The following is a 15,491-nucleotide window of genomic DNA, read 5'->3' as shown; positions in this document are numbered from 1 at the left end:
CAAGGAAGGACAGGCCCTGTGTCCTGCAAGGGTGGCAGTGAGGAGGTGAGGGGTACTCTATCTCCTGGGGGTCACCCAACCAATCTTTTTGGCCATTGCTGATTCCTGGACCCAGATTTCCTCTGAGGCTCCAACAGTTTTAGCTTTTTAGCTTTTTAAAATTCGCATCTGCAAAGAAGTTTACAAGTAACACGTGTTTTCCTGAGGAGCATGCTATCAAAGGTTAGGGTAGGCCGGGGACACCTGGGTGGCTCAGTGGTTGAGCGGCTGCCTTTGGCTCAGGTCGTGATCCCGGGGTCCTGGGATCGAGTCCCACATCCGGCTCCCCGCAGGGAGCCTGCCTCTTTCTGTGTCTCTGATGAATAAATGAATAAAAATCTTTAAATTAAAAAAAGATTAGGGAAGGAGGTGGGATTTTTGGACAGAGATGCTTCTATATTAGGCAGGGAGCTGAAATGCCACTTTCGGAGGGCTCTCTGAGTCCCGGGCAGGCCAACTGGCTGCCCATCCTGGGGGGCACTATTGATGGGCTGAGGCTTTCACCCTTACCTCTCACTGAGTCCCCCCAGGCAGGAGGACATTGCACTCTCTGGACATTACACTCCTCTCATGTGGGAAACCGAGCCGCAGAGAGGAGAGCTTCGAGACCAGGTCTGGAAAGTCTGAGCAGCAAAGCGACGACTCTAAGCGCGTCCTCTATGCCGACCCCACGCGGGATCAGAGGAGCTTTGGCAATTATCCCGACTCTGTCTGGGCCCAGGTTCCCTCGCCTGACAAACGGAGTGCTTGGTTTAGTGGTTGTTGAGGATTAAATGAGTTGATGCATGCAAAGGGCTCCGGAGTGTCCGGCACACACACAGAGGGTTCTAATATGCGTGGTTGCTATTTTTAGCATCCCTCGCACTATTGTAGCAGCAGCAGCACCAGCAGCAGCAGCAGCAGCAGCGGTGGTGTGACCTGCATTTGAGGTTCCCTTGGCTCGAGAAAGCCTGGGAAGCCGGACCAGCGTCCCTGTCGTCCAGCAGGTGGCACCATCGCAGAGCAGATGGGCGCCTTCCCAGCTCCTCCCAGCCTCCTCCCAGCCCGGCTCTGCAGGGAGGCCTCCGCCTGGCTTGTCAAAGGTCAGAGCCCAGGGCTCCGGGCCCCTGCTCTCACACCTGCCCTCCCAGACTTCCTGCCCCCTAGGGCTGCTGGATCCCAGATTAACTACACCCTGGGGACCCAGGGTCTGGTCCTGAGTGTGGCAGGTTCGCGGCTTGTATTTTGCGCCCCGTGACACACACAGGGCGCAGCCCAGAGGCCTCCTCAGGAACTGATGATTGCCTCTGGGCCTAACCCTCCCCACAGAGGCCAGCCTAGCTCCTTCTGCAAGCCTAACCTAAACCCCTCCTGGCTGACCTCAAAGACCTCCTAGGGATTCCTCCAACTGCTTCAAGTTTTCCGGGTGTATTCAAGGAGATGTGGGGCCCCCCCAAAAGGAGTTTTAGAAAGGGTCTTCTTGCCCTGGTTCTCACAGGGCTCCACACACATTTCTAGCCCTACTAACCTGCCACCAACTCAGAGACACTAAGTCCCTGACCTCTGGCCTTTGGTCCGTTCACTCTGCAACCAGCATCTCACAGAATGTTGTTTGAGGACCTCCTGCCTCAACTCGCAGCTGGAGCTTGTTAACAGGACAGACTCTGGGGCGTGCGTGCAGAGCCAGTGGCTCTCAAGGTGTGGTCCCAGGATGCCCCTACGCTGCACATCACCCGGAAACATGTAAGAAATGCGTATTCTCTCCCCCTCAGACCTACCGAACCAGGAACTGTCGGGTGGGGCCAGCAACCTGTGCCCTAGCAAGCCTTCCAGGCGGTTCTGCTGCACTGCGAAGCTGGAGACTCCCTGGCCTGCACTCTCCCCTCTTCCTGTGGCTGCAGGATTTCTCTCCCCAGTGGTCTCCAGGTCTCTCTCCAGAGCTCCGGTGGGTCTAACTCATCATTTCCAAGGGGCTGAAGTGTTTTGCAGGTGGTGTGATTTTGGGGTTGTGTGGGGCACCACCGACGTGGTTGTGATAGGTGTTTTCCCGTTTGACGTTGCTCGAAGCTATTGTGGTTTTCCTTTTCATCTTGATGAAAATGTGTGATGTTTTCATTACAGTTGCTTAGCAAACAGAACCCTGACTTGTGACAGCCGACTTCACAGATTACCACATTTCATCATCTATCTTGTTTCCAGCTGCTATACTATTTTTCTCCTCTGAGGCAAGGGTGGGGGTGTTGTGTGGAGGCACTAAGGTGGCCCGGTTCTAGTGTGAAGGGGGAGGAGGTACAGACCCTGTTCCTACCCATCCCCATCCCCTGTGATGTGGAGAGCCCTGCCTTAGGGACGCTCCAGACCTGGGATGGGAGCAGTCTGGTGCCTGAGGGGACAAGAGGTACAGAACCATTCTTAGGAAGTTCACAATCTCAAATAAACAGATAACCTTTTGGCAGAAAGTGTGAAAATTTCATTTCTTTCCCCTCTCAGTGACCTCCAAAAGATGAATTTCATATAATTCCGCATTGTCATCCAAACACATGTAGTGAGAGAGAAAGGACAGAATTATTTTCCCTGGAAAAGGGGCTGTTGGCATAGCTAAACAAGGCTCTACTAATGATGCTAGAAGACTCAGAAAAAAAATTCTTAGAAAAAAATTCTAATTACAAGTAAACTTGTATGAAGTCCTAACCTCCAGTATTTGTGAAAGTGACTTTATTTGGAATTAGGGTCTTTGCGGTGATAATTCAGTTAAAGATCTTTTGATGAGATTATCCTGGATTTAGAGAAGGTCCCTAAATCTAATGTCTAGTATTCTTGAAAGAGAAAGGAAATGAGACCAGGACACACAGAGGGAAAGGCCTTGTGAAGATGAAGGCGGAGAGTAGAATGATGTATGTAGAAGTCAAGGAACATCAAGGATTGCTAGCAGCCAACAAAACCCAGGAGGGAGATGTGGAACTGACTCTCCCCGAGAGCTTCCAGAAGAAACTAGTCTTGTCAACACCTTGACTTCAGGCTTCTGGCCTGTAAAATTATAAGAGAGGAAATTTCTGTTGTTGTAAACCACCCAGTTTGTGGTAATCTGTTACAGCAGCCCTAGGAAACTAACACAAGAACATCATGTGCTGTTTACCATAATGAATTTACCTAGAAAGGAAATTGATGATTTTCTGACAAAGTTTGTATCTCCAAATATGACCCAGAAAGAGGTAGGAAACTTGAATAGTTCAGTAACAAGAGAAAAACTTGGAAGTTTTTAGAGATATGAAAAAGTTGTTATATGAAAGTTGTGAGAGATATACCACTTTATAATGCAGCATGCCAAGATTACTTTATAGTTAGTTCTATTTAACTCCCCCAAATAAATAATTCCCTTGTCATTCAAACTATACAAAACTATAGAGAAAAGTCCCTAAGTCATTTCAGAAAACTAGAAATACCTTAGTATCAAAGTCTGAAAAAGCAAGTGAAAAAAAATCCATATGTAAGAATAGATGCAAACATTAAAAATATACTAATCTGCAGTATATAAAAAGAATACCATGCTATTCACTATGATCCAGAGGACTTATTCCAGTGTAAGGGATATTGCAAGCAGCACTTCCTGATATCTGAGTTTGGGCAGAAGCCCCCACAGGCCCAGAACAAGAGCAGAGTTGTTGAATATCTCCCTTTCTTGAGGGAGACACTCAGCCCCTGCCAACCCACTAGAACCCTCTCGGCCATGATATTTCCTTGAGAAGTTGAGGAATAGGAGATCAATCCCTAAATCAGGCTCCCTGCTCAGTGGGGAGTCTGCTTCTCCTTCTGCTGCCCACCCCCCACTCTCTCTAATAAATAAATAAAATCTTAAAAAAAAAAAAAAGATTCAAGATGAGAGACTGTAGATGGAGCTGCCTTAGTCTGGTAGCGGATATGGGTGAGGACTGTCCTAAGGAAGGCTGGCATTTCCAGCCTCCAGCTTCAGCAACAGTATGTGCATATTTTCTACAGGCTAGAAGGCCATGGGTCCCATGGAAGGAGGTGGTATTTAGTAGAGACTCCCTATGGTGAGCCAAAGGACAGCCAGAGGGCTGAGGGGAGAAATCCACACTGCCAGCTTGAGGAAGCATTGCCCATTGCCCGGGTCAAAGGCTCTGTAGGAGAGGGAGCCACAGTTTGGGGAGTGAGCCTGCACCCCAGTAGCTATAAGGGCAACACACTCCAAGGGTACCCACACCAAGTAACAATGCACCAGACGTGTAGGACCTTTCTGTTCCTCATCTTTGCTCCCCTAGAAGGCTCCTGTGGTTGTTAGTTTTGTCAACTGACTGGACCATGGGGTGCCCAGATACTCGGTTATGCGTTATTCTTGGTATGTCCATGAGAGTGTTTCTGGATGAGATTAGCCCTTGAATCTGTGTACTGAGGAGAGAGGATTGCCCTCCCCAGTGTGGAGGGACGTCATCCAATCCAGTGAGAGCTGAGTAGAACAAAAAGGCAGAGGCAGAGGGAATACACTCTCTCTGTGGACTGCAGAAAGTCAGTTTTCTTCTGCCCTTGGACTAAAAATGACTCCACTGGCTCCACTGGTTCTCAAGCCCTCAGACTCAGACTGAACTACACCACCAGGTCTGCTGGGTCTCTAACTTGCAGACCCAGATGATGGGACTTTTCAACCTCCACCATCTGTGAGCCAGTCTCTTATCAAATTTTTGATGTAGGGGTACCTGGGTGGCTCCGTGGTTGAGCAACTACCTTTGGCTCAGATAGTGATGCTGGGGTCCTGGGACTGAGTCTCACATTGGGCTCCTCATGGGGAGTCTGCTTCTCCCTCTGCCTCTGTCTCCGCCTTTCTCTCTGTGTGTCCCTCATGAATAAATAAATAAAATATTTTTTAAAAGTTTTTGATGTAGATATGAAGATAGAAATATCTACAGATAGATATAGACCTGGTTTTGTTTCTCTGAAGAACCCTGACCAGTACTTTGGAAAGAGCTGACACCCCTGTCCCCACTGCAGATTTTCTAGTCTGAGGCAGAGCTAAGCGAGAGAGAAATTTAAAGAAGATGAAAGGTTAGAGCTTAAATATTGGATTGAATAGGGCCTTTATATGACTAAAAATGATGGGGAAAGCTACACAAGCTGCCCAAGAACTCATCAAGAGTGAGGGAGGGCGCACCCAATCTGTGGGCTTGAAGGACAGTGAGAAGAAGTTGCTTTCTGCTTGCACATTACTGACCAGGCATCTGTGCAATCAGTGGTTCCACCAGGTGTGCAAGCGTAGCTCAGGAGTAGGACAACTTAAAAATCACACAGTCAAGTCTGTAGATGTGGGGAAGACATTTGGCAAAATTCAGTACACATTCCCAATAGAAAATATTTGATAAAATAGGAATAGAAAGAAACTCCCTAAAAATTTAAAGACTATGTGCCTGAGACCAATAACTAATATCTATTTCTATTTTAAAATTTCAGAAAAGCACAAAAGAAAATAAATCTTTCATATTCCCATCACCTACAACTAATAACTAATAAGCGGCCATTTTGCTTCCCTTTTTATTTTTTTAAGAATGCTTATTCTGCATAATACACTTTTTTTTTGAAAGAGAATTCAAACAATGCAGAAAAGTGCAGCATAAAATTTTTTTTACCTCTAACCAGAAATAGTCATTATTAATATTAGGTAAACATCATTCCAGGTATCTTGCAGAACACATGTACAGATAGAAGGTTAGAGACACGTACATACACACACAGAGGCCGACAGGTTAATTTCGCTTGCATTTGCATCTGTGTTCATGGGAATATTGGCCTGTAGTTCTCCTTTTCCTGTAATGTCTTCATCTGGTTTTGATATTAAGGTAATACTGGCCTTGGAAAATGAATTGGGAAGTGTTCTATACTTTCTTTCTTTCTTTTTTTTAATTAAGCTCTACACCCAGCATGGGGCTTGAGCTCACACCTCTGAGATCAAATGTCACGTGCTCTACTTACTTACCCAGCCAGGCACCCCTATACTTTCCTATTTTTGAAAAGGATTTATGTCGGATTGGTATTTTCTTTTTAAAATGTTTCATAGAATCCATTAGTAAAGACTTCTGGGCCTGGAGTTTCCTTTTTGGGAAGTTTCAAATTACAAATTCAATTTTTGGAATTATGATAGGGCTATCCAAATTTTCTTTCTTCTTAAGCCAATTTTGGCAGTTTTTGTCTTTGAAGGAATTTACTCACTCCATCAAGACTCCATTTATTGGCATAAAGTTGTTCATAATATTCTATTCCCTTATTATCCTTTTAATATCTACAGAGACTCTGGTGAGGTCCTGTCTTTCATTCCTGATACTAATATTTTATTCCTTCTTTCTTTTTTCCTTGGTCAGTTTACCTAAATCCTTATCAATCTTATTGGTATTAAATTTACCTATTTTTGCAAATCACACATTTATTTATTTTATTGAAGTATAAATAATCATGATATGTTATACTAGTGTCAGGAGTACAATATATTGATTCAACAATTCTATACATTACTCAGTGTTCATGAAGCTAAGTGTAGTCACCATACAACATTATTACAATATTATTGACTAGATTCCCAGGCTATGCTTTTCACCTCTGTGATCTATTTATTTTATAACTGGAAATTTGTGCTTCCTAGTCCCCTTTATCTATTTTAGCCATCCTCCCATCCACCTCCCCACTGGCATCCACCCAGAAGTTCTGCACAATACCATCAATCTTTCATTTTTAAGATTTAATTTATTTATTTACATGAAAGAGAGAGAGAAAGAGTGAGGGGAGGGGCAGTGGGAGAGAATCTCAAACAGATTCCATGCTGAGCATGGAGCCAGATGTAGGGCTTGATCTCACAACCCTGAGATCATGACCTGAGCCAAAATCAAGAGTTAGACTCAATCAACTGAGCTACCCAGGTGTTCCTCAATCTTCTTGATCTAAATGACATTTATAGAATATGATACTCAACAATTGTAGAATTTACCTTTTCGGGCACACATGGAACCAAAATACACTGCATGCTGGGCCATAAAACAAGACTCAAAACATTTCTGAGGGTTAAAATCATACAAAGTATATTTTCTAACCACAATGAATTTAAGTTAGAAAATAATAACAGGGATCCCTGAGTGGCTCAGCGGTTTGGTGCCTGCCTTCGACCCAGGGCATGATCCTGGAGTCTCGGGATCGAGTCCTGCATCAGGCTCTGTGCATGGAGCCTGCTTCTCCCTCTGCCTGTGTCTCTGCCTCTCTCTCTCTCTCTCTCTCTCTCTGTGTGTGTTTCTCATGAATAGATGGGTAAAGTGTTTAAAAAAAAAGAAAATAATAACAAATTAAAAGTCTCCTAAACTATTTAAAAATTAAACAGGAGCTCCCAAAGAATCAATGGGCCAAAGAAGAAGTCACAACAGAAAGTAGAATAATTTTTAACTAAACAAATCAGGAAATAATAACCTACTGAACATAAACCTGACATAAGAATAAATAAATGTCTGAATAGTCATTGATGTTAATGAAATTATATCAATGATCAAGAACCTTCCCAGCAAGATGATTTCATTGGTAAATTTGCCAAACATCAAAGGAAGATATAATACCAACCATATACAAACTCTTTCAAAGCACAGAGGAATTAGAAGACTTCCTAACTTATTGAAGAGGCCAGTATAATCCTGATATCAAAAATTGGCAAGGAAAGAAAATTATAAGAACAGAACATTTCAGAACTATATTTTTCATGAACACAGATGCAAAAATTCTAAATGAAATGTTAGCAAATCAGATACACAAATAAATTAAAAGGAAAGAATATTGAATGACCAAATGTGTTTTATTCTAGGCATGTGGGGTCAATTATACAACCATAAACCAATCATCATAATTCACTGCATCAACAGAATAAAGGAAAAAAAACTATATGATCATCTTCACAGATTCAGAAAAAGAATTTAATCAAATTCAGGAAACAGATGTAAAGGGGAAGTTCCTTGATCCGATAAAGGATATCTTTTAAACATGACAGCTAAAAAAGAAAAATGACAGCTAAATCATATATAATGATAAAAGATTGAACACTTTTCCTCTAAGATCAGGAACAAGACAAGGATTTTGCTCTCACTCTTGTTCAACATTGAACTGGAGGTTTTAGCCATTCCAAATGGCAATGAAAAGAAACAAAAATATAAAAGTTGAAAATAAAGAAGTAAAAAAGTGTGCTTGTTGGCAGATAACATAAGTATATTTTTGGAGCTTTCAAAAGAATCCATAAAGTAATAATTTAGTGAATACAAAGTGAATATAAAAAAACTAATTGTAGGCTGGTCTGAGTGTAGTTGTGTTCACAATCAATTGATCATAGCCAGTTACAGATTTCTTTGTTCCTTCTCCAGTCCCATTGCCTCACTTGGCTCACCTAAGAAAGAGGAAAAGAAAGAAAGGAAAGAAAGAAAGAAAGAAAAAGAAAGAAAGAAAGAAAGAAAGAAAGAAAGAAAGAAAGAAAGAAAGGAAGGAAGGAAGGAAGGAAGGAAGGAAGGAAGGAAGGAAGGAAGGAAGAAAAGAAAGAAGAAAGAAAAGAAAAGAAAGAGAATGAAAGAAGAGAAAAGAAAGAAAGAAGAAAGAAAGGGAAAAGCCAATTGTATTCTCTATGGTAGCCATATTCCTCAGCCATTAGAAATGACAAATACCATTCGCTTCGACATGGATGGAACTGGAGGGTATTATGCTGAGTGAAGTAAGTCAATCGGAGAAGAACAAATATTATATGGTCTCATTCATTTGGGGAATATAAAAAATAGTGAAAGGGAATAAAGGGGAAAGGAGAAAAAATGAGTGGGAAATTTCAGAAAGGGAGGCAGAACATAAAGACTCCTAACTCTGGGAAAACTCTGGGAAATGAACTAGGGGTGGTGGAAGGGGAGATGGGCGGGGGGTGGGGGTGACTGGGTGACGGGCACTGAGGTGGGCACTTGACGGGATGAGCACTGGGTGTTATTCTATATGTTGGCAAATTGAACACCAATAAAAAATAAATTTATAAAAATAAAAAATAAAAAAACTAGGAAAAAAAATAAAAATTTAAAATCAACACCATTTACCATAGCACCAAAAATATTGAAAACCTAGGAATAACTCTTATAAAAGTTGCTCAAGACCTCTATTCTGAAAGCTACAAGCAACCAAAGCAAAAACAACCCAAACCATAAACTATGGAAGTCCTTAATATGTGAAGGGATATAACAGGTTCATGGATTGGAACTCAGTATTGTTAAGATGTTGTTGTGGGCAAAATTTTAAGATGGCCCCATGATCTCTGCCCTCTGGTATTAAGTCAAACTCTCAGAGTGTGTGGAGATCAGTGACTTGCTTTTGGTCAAGAGAAACAAAAGTGATGGACTGACACTCCTGTGACTATATTATGACATATATACAGGCAGTCCTCACTTTGTATATTAGATAGGACAAGCTGAAACTTAATCAATGGGAAAATTTTTTATTGTACCCTGACCTTTAAAAGTGTTTGACAAAGGGGCTACCGGGTGGCTCAGTCTGTTAAGCATCCAACTCTTGATTTCAGCTCAGGTCATGATCTCAGGGTTGTGAGATTAAGCCCCGCATTTGGCTCTGTGCAGATATTTCTCTATCCCTCTCATTCTGATCCTCCCACACTTCTCTCTAAAAAAAATAAAGGTGTTTTATGAAACATTAGAAACTCCCTTTGCAACTAATGAGTCACTAAATTCCACTCCTGAAACTAAAATACTAAAAGTATATGTTAAATAAATTGAATTTAAGTCAAGAATTTTTTTAAATTTATTTTTTATTGGTGTTCAATTTACCAACATACAGAATAACCCCCAGTGCCCGTCACCCATTCACTCCCACCCCCCGCCCTCCTCCCCTTCCACCACCCCTAGTTCGTTTCCCAGAGTTAGCAGTCTTTACGTTCTGTCTCCCTTTCTGATATTTCCCACACATATCTTCTCCCTTCCCTTATATTCCCTTTCACTATTATTTATATTCCCCAAATGAATGAGAACATATAATGTTTGTCCTTCTCCGACTGACTTACTTCACTCAGCTAAGTCAAGAATTTTTTGAAGAAACTTCCTTACTGCCAACTATAAATAAATCAGGAAATTAGAAAAATAGTAAAATTAGTATTTATACAATGTAATTTACTGTATGAGAAATACTGGCAACAGCTACTAAACCTAAAAATGCATATATCCTATGACAAAGCAAGCAATTCCACATAATATCAAGAGACCATAGGTCTACCTAACAATATGTGTAAGAATTCTCATATCAGCTTTATTCATAATAGCCAAGAACTAGAAAAATTTTAAATTTCCATCTTGAGACTAGATTGACAAATTATACTATATCCATACAATGGAATATTACATAGCAATTTAAAAAACCTCACACGTGCAATAACACAAATAAATATTAAAAACATTACATTGAGCAGCAAACCCAGACAGAGAAGTGTACATACATACTCTTGAATTACTGCTGTATTTAATTTATATGAAGTTCAGAAACAGTGCATTAAATTGATGGTAGCAGAACTTAAACAGGTGGTTACCTCTGGGCATCAATGTTTACTAGGAAAAAGCATAAGGAAAATTTCTGGAGTGATAAAGATGTTCCAATCTGGATTTGGGAACTCTACTGATGTGTAATTGGTAGAAATTGGTCAAGTTGTACCTTTCAGACTCGTGTGTTTTTAGGATGCCTGAGGGTAGTGGTTAATTGCGTGTGGTCTCGGGGTCCTGGGATCGAGTTCCACATCAGGCTCCCCGTGGGGAGCTTGCTTCTCCCTCTGCCTATGTCTCTGCCTCTCTCTCTCTGTGTCTCTCATGAATAAATAAATAAAATCTTTTTTAAAAAGGATTTTGTGTTTTGCTACTTATAAATTATATTTACTAAAAATAAATATATAAATAGAAGGAAAATGCTTGTAAAGCTTTTTATACAGTGCTTTGCACACAGTATGTCATGAATAAATGTTAGCAATTTGCTATTTTAAAAACTTGTAGGATGCAGCTATAGCTGTACTTAGAAATTTATAGCTCTAAATGCATATGTTAGAGAAGAAAAGTTCAAAAAAAAGAAAAGAAGTTCAAAAGTAACTATCTTTTTAAAAAGATGTTAGTTATTTATTGACAGAGTATGCATGCACATGGAGGGAGAGGTAGAGGGAGAGGGAGAGAGAGAATCTCAAGCAGATGCCCCGCTGAGTGTAGAGCCTGAAGGGCGGCTCAAACTCATGACCCCAAGATCATGACCTGAGCCAAAACCAAGAGTCCAATGCTCAACTGACTGAGCCACCCAAGCACCCCCTAAAAAGTAACTATCTTAATTTCTATCTCAAGAAGTTAGCTAGAAGAAAAAAAAAATCAAAGTAAACCCAAAGAAAGTAGAAGAAAGGATATATAGAAGCACAATCATGGAAATAAGTAGACATACAATAGAGAAAATAATTGAAGCCAAAAATTGCTTACTTGAAAAGGTTAATAAAATTGATAAACCTTGGGGCACCTGGGTGGCTCAGTCAATTAAATGTCTGCCTTCAGCTTGGGTCATGATCCCAGGATCCTGGGAGGGTGCCCAATCAGGCTGCCTGTTCAGTGAGGAGCTTGCTTCTCCCTCTTCCCCTACCCCCGTCCCACCTCCTGATCATGCTTTCTTTCTCATTCAAATAAATAAGTAAAATCTTTAAAAAAAAATGTGATAAACCCCTACCAAGACTGATTAAGGGGACAAAAGAAGAAAATATAAAGTATCTATAACAAGAATTTAGGGGGTGCCTGTGTGGCCTGATGGATTAAGTGTCTGTCTTTTGATCTCAGCTCAGGTCTTGATCTCAGGGTTGTGAGTTCAAGTCCTGAATTGGGCTTCACACTGGCTGTGGAGCCTACTTAAAAAAAAAAAAAAAGAATCTAAGAAGAACCTACAGATCCTATAGACATTTTTTTAAAATAAGAATATTGTTAATGCCCCTATGCCAACACATTTTAAATTTTAGGGTAAATTGAAGCATTCTTTGAAAACAACCTCACAATTTCTTTGTACCTTTTAATCTCCTTCCCCTATTTCACCTACTCCCACCTCCAGCAACCAGTAGTTTGTCCTCTATATTTATGTCTGGTTTTTGTTGTTTGTTGTTTTGTTTTTTAGATTCCACATATAAGTGAAACTGTAAGGCATTTGTCTTTCTGTGATTTATTTCACTTAGTATAATACCCTCTAGGTCCATCCATGTTGTTGAAATGGCAAGATTTCAATTCTTTTTTGTGGCTGAGTAATATTTGGTTTTATATATATGCCACATCTTCTTTATCCATTCAACTATCAATGGACACATAGGTTGCTTCCATATCTTGACTATTGTAAAGAATGCTGCAATTAACGTAGGGGTGCATAGATCTTCTCAAATTACTGTTTTCATTTTCTTCAGGTGAGTTCTAATGTTTTCTCTTATTTTTTCTGTTTTGGTTCCAACAATTTAGTGTTTGTTTCTTCCCCTTGAATACTTTTACCACTATTATGAGCACATGAATGCTATTTTGATCTGCTTTAATTACCAACTATGAAATAATTTCAACATATAATACGTACCCCAGAGGGATTTTGTGAGTTATATTGGAGAGCTTTTGAGTTTCTATTATCTCATTTTAGAAAGAAAAGAAAAAGGAAAAAAAGAAAAGAAGAAGAACCAGAACTAGCTCTATTTTTTGTCTCCATATGGACACAGAGAGAGAGGTGAGAAAGGACAGAAATGGAATGGATACCATTGACCACACATAAGGTACATGATTTTATTCACGAGAGACACACAGAGAGAGAGGCAGAGACATAGGCAGAGGGAGAAGCAGGCTCCATGCAGGGAGCCCGATGCGGGACTCAATCCCAGGACCCCAGGATCACGACCTGAGCCAAAGGCAGACACTCAACCATTGACCCACCCATGTGCCCCCAGGGTACATGATTTTAAATTTCTTTATACATCTTTGTATTATTTGCTAAAGCAAGCATGAGTTACTATTGTAATTCTACAAACTTGCATAAAGTAAGTTTAACAAATGACAAGCATTATGACATTTCCTCAAAAAAATGAAACCTAGAATTACCTACCACATGATTCAGCAATTCCAGGTCTGGGCACATACCCCAAAGAATTGAAAACAGGGTCTTGACTCAAACAGATGTTTGTACACCTGTGTTCACAGCAGCATTGGTCACAATAAGCAAATGGCAGAAACAATCCAGATGCCCACCAGTGGACGAATGGAGAAACAAAATGTGGTATATACACGCAGTGGAATATTAGTCAACCTTAAAAAGGAAATTCTGACACATGCTACAACATGGATGAAACCTGAAGACATTATGCAAAGTGAAATAGAGCAGTCATAAAAGGACAAATATTCTACTTATGTGAGGTACCTAGCTCAGTCAAATTCATAGAGGCAGAAAGTAAAATAGAGGTTGCCAGAGGCTGGGGGAAGGAGGAATGGGGAGTTACTGTTCCAGGGGTACAGAGTTCCAGTTTGAGACAATGGGAAAGTTCTGGAGATGGATGGTGTGGTGGTTACACAACAGTGTGAATGTATTTAATGCTACTGACTGTACACTCAAAATGGCTTAAAATAGTACATTTAAAATAGAACATGTGTTTCACCACAGTAAAAAAAGGACACCTTTGGTCTTACTTATTTTTGGTAATCAAAGTACTAGTTTGTGGGTGTCAAGAAGGGCAGAAATGGAAGTTGGAGCCAACGAAGTGGAGAAGAGGGGGAAGGGAGGGAAGAGTACTGAAGGCAGTGGTGAGGCAGGATCACCAGACTTCGGCCTCTAGGGCCTATGTGAGGAGTTCAGGAACCACATCTGTGGGGTAGGAGGCCACAGACCCTGCCCATGGGGAGTGCCTGAGGGAGACCTGGCTGAGGCCTTAACAAAGTGGTCATCTCCTTGGCCGTGCCTCCTATACCAGGTTGGAGAAAGGGGGGAGCAAGTAGAGCCTGACCCTCTAAGATGGTAGCAATGGCCACCCTAATGCTTGTGCCCAGAAGCCACTTTGACCCAGAACAGTGAAGACCCACAGCGCCACCTTCTTCCTGTTTAGGGCGTGAAAGCGGGTGAGAAGTGTGGTGGCATTGGAAGCACAGACACGGGCTGGAGCCATCAGGAGGTGGTCTTGGAGTGGCAGGCAGTGATCAAATCATGAAGGACATTGTAGGGATGTCTTCCACCTTCCCACCCCCAAAATCTTCCTGCTGCCACACTACCTTCACCTGACATACACACGCATGCGCGCACACACACACACATATGCCCTTCTATCACGTTTTATCTTGAGAATATGAAATAATGACTTCTCAGGTAATAGCTTGTGCACTTCCTGACCCCAGCACCCCAAACAGTGCTCCATATATATTGTCAAATTTCACTGGTTGTATGGTTTTCAGCACTGGCTCAAAAAGATTTCAAGCTAAGTAGTTATTTGCAGCTCCCTCTGTTGTTTTTTATCAGAGGATATGATTAAGGGCCATCTGGTTCTTGGCTCAAACACATCTGTCTATTCATTCTTGTGTGTGTTCCTTCACAAACATAAAGCACCTACTGCTGGGTACTAAGCTTGGTAACCTGGTATATTATCAAGAGACCCTGAGAACTGGCCCAAGACCTCACAGATGCTCTGGTCAAACCCTTCATATTGGGCACAAGGGGTTGCTGAGGTTTAGAGTGGGAATGACATTTGCATATGGTCATACAGCAAATCATTGTTTTGTGTTTTTAATTTTTTCCCAGTCTTATGAAGACATAACTGACATATAACATTGGGTAAGCTTAAGGTATACAATGTAATGATTTTGTATTTGTATATATTGTGAAATGATCACTAAAATAAGGTTAATACATGTTATCACCTCACATAGTTACAGTGTGTGTGTGTCGAGAACTTTTTAGATTTGCTCTCTTAGCAGCTTTTGAATATGGAATACTAGATTTGAAACCAGTCACCATGGTTGTACATTGCATCCCCAAAAATGTTGCTGTGTTTTTTCAATGATGATCTGCAAAGGACCAACAAGCTTATGAAAAGATACTCAACATTATTAATCATTAGAGAAATGCAAGTCAGAACTGCAGTGAGATACCCCCATGCTCGTTAGGATGATTAGTATAAAAAAGGAAACAACAACATGTTGGTGGAGAAAGTGGGAGCCTTGTGCTCTGTTGGTGGTGATGTAAAGTGGTAAAACTTTACACTGGAGAACAGGATGGTGATTCCTCAAAAAAATTAAACATAGAATTACCATATGACCCAGCAATTCCACTTCTGGGTATATACCCCCCAAAATGGAAAGAGAGACTCAAGGAGTTATTTGTATACCCATGCTCACAGCTGCATTATTCACAGTAGCTACATGTGGAAGCAACCTAATGCCAGATGAATGGCTGAA

This window comes from Canis aureus, chromosome 22 (genome assembly GCF_053574225.1).
Source record: "Canis aureus isolate CA01 chromosome 22, VMU_Caureus_v.1.0, whole genome shotgun sequence".
NCBI classification, from domain to species: domain Eukaryota; kingdom Metazoa; phylum Chordata; class Mammalia; order Carnivora; family Canidae; genus Canis; species Canis aureus.
The sequence above is the reverse complement of the archived record's forward strand: the minus strand, read 5'-3'. Positions refer to the sequence as shown.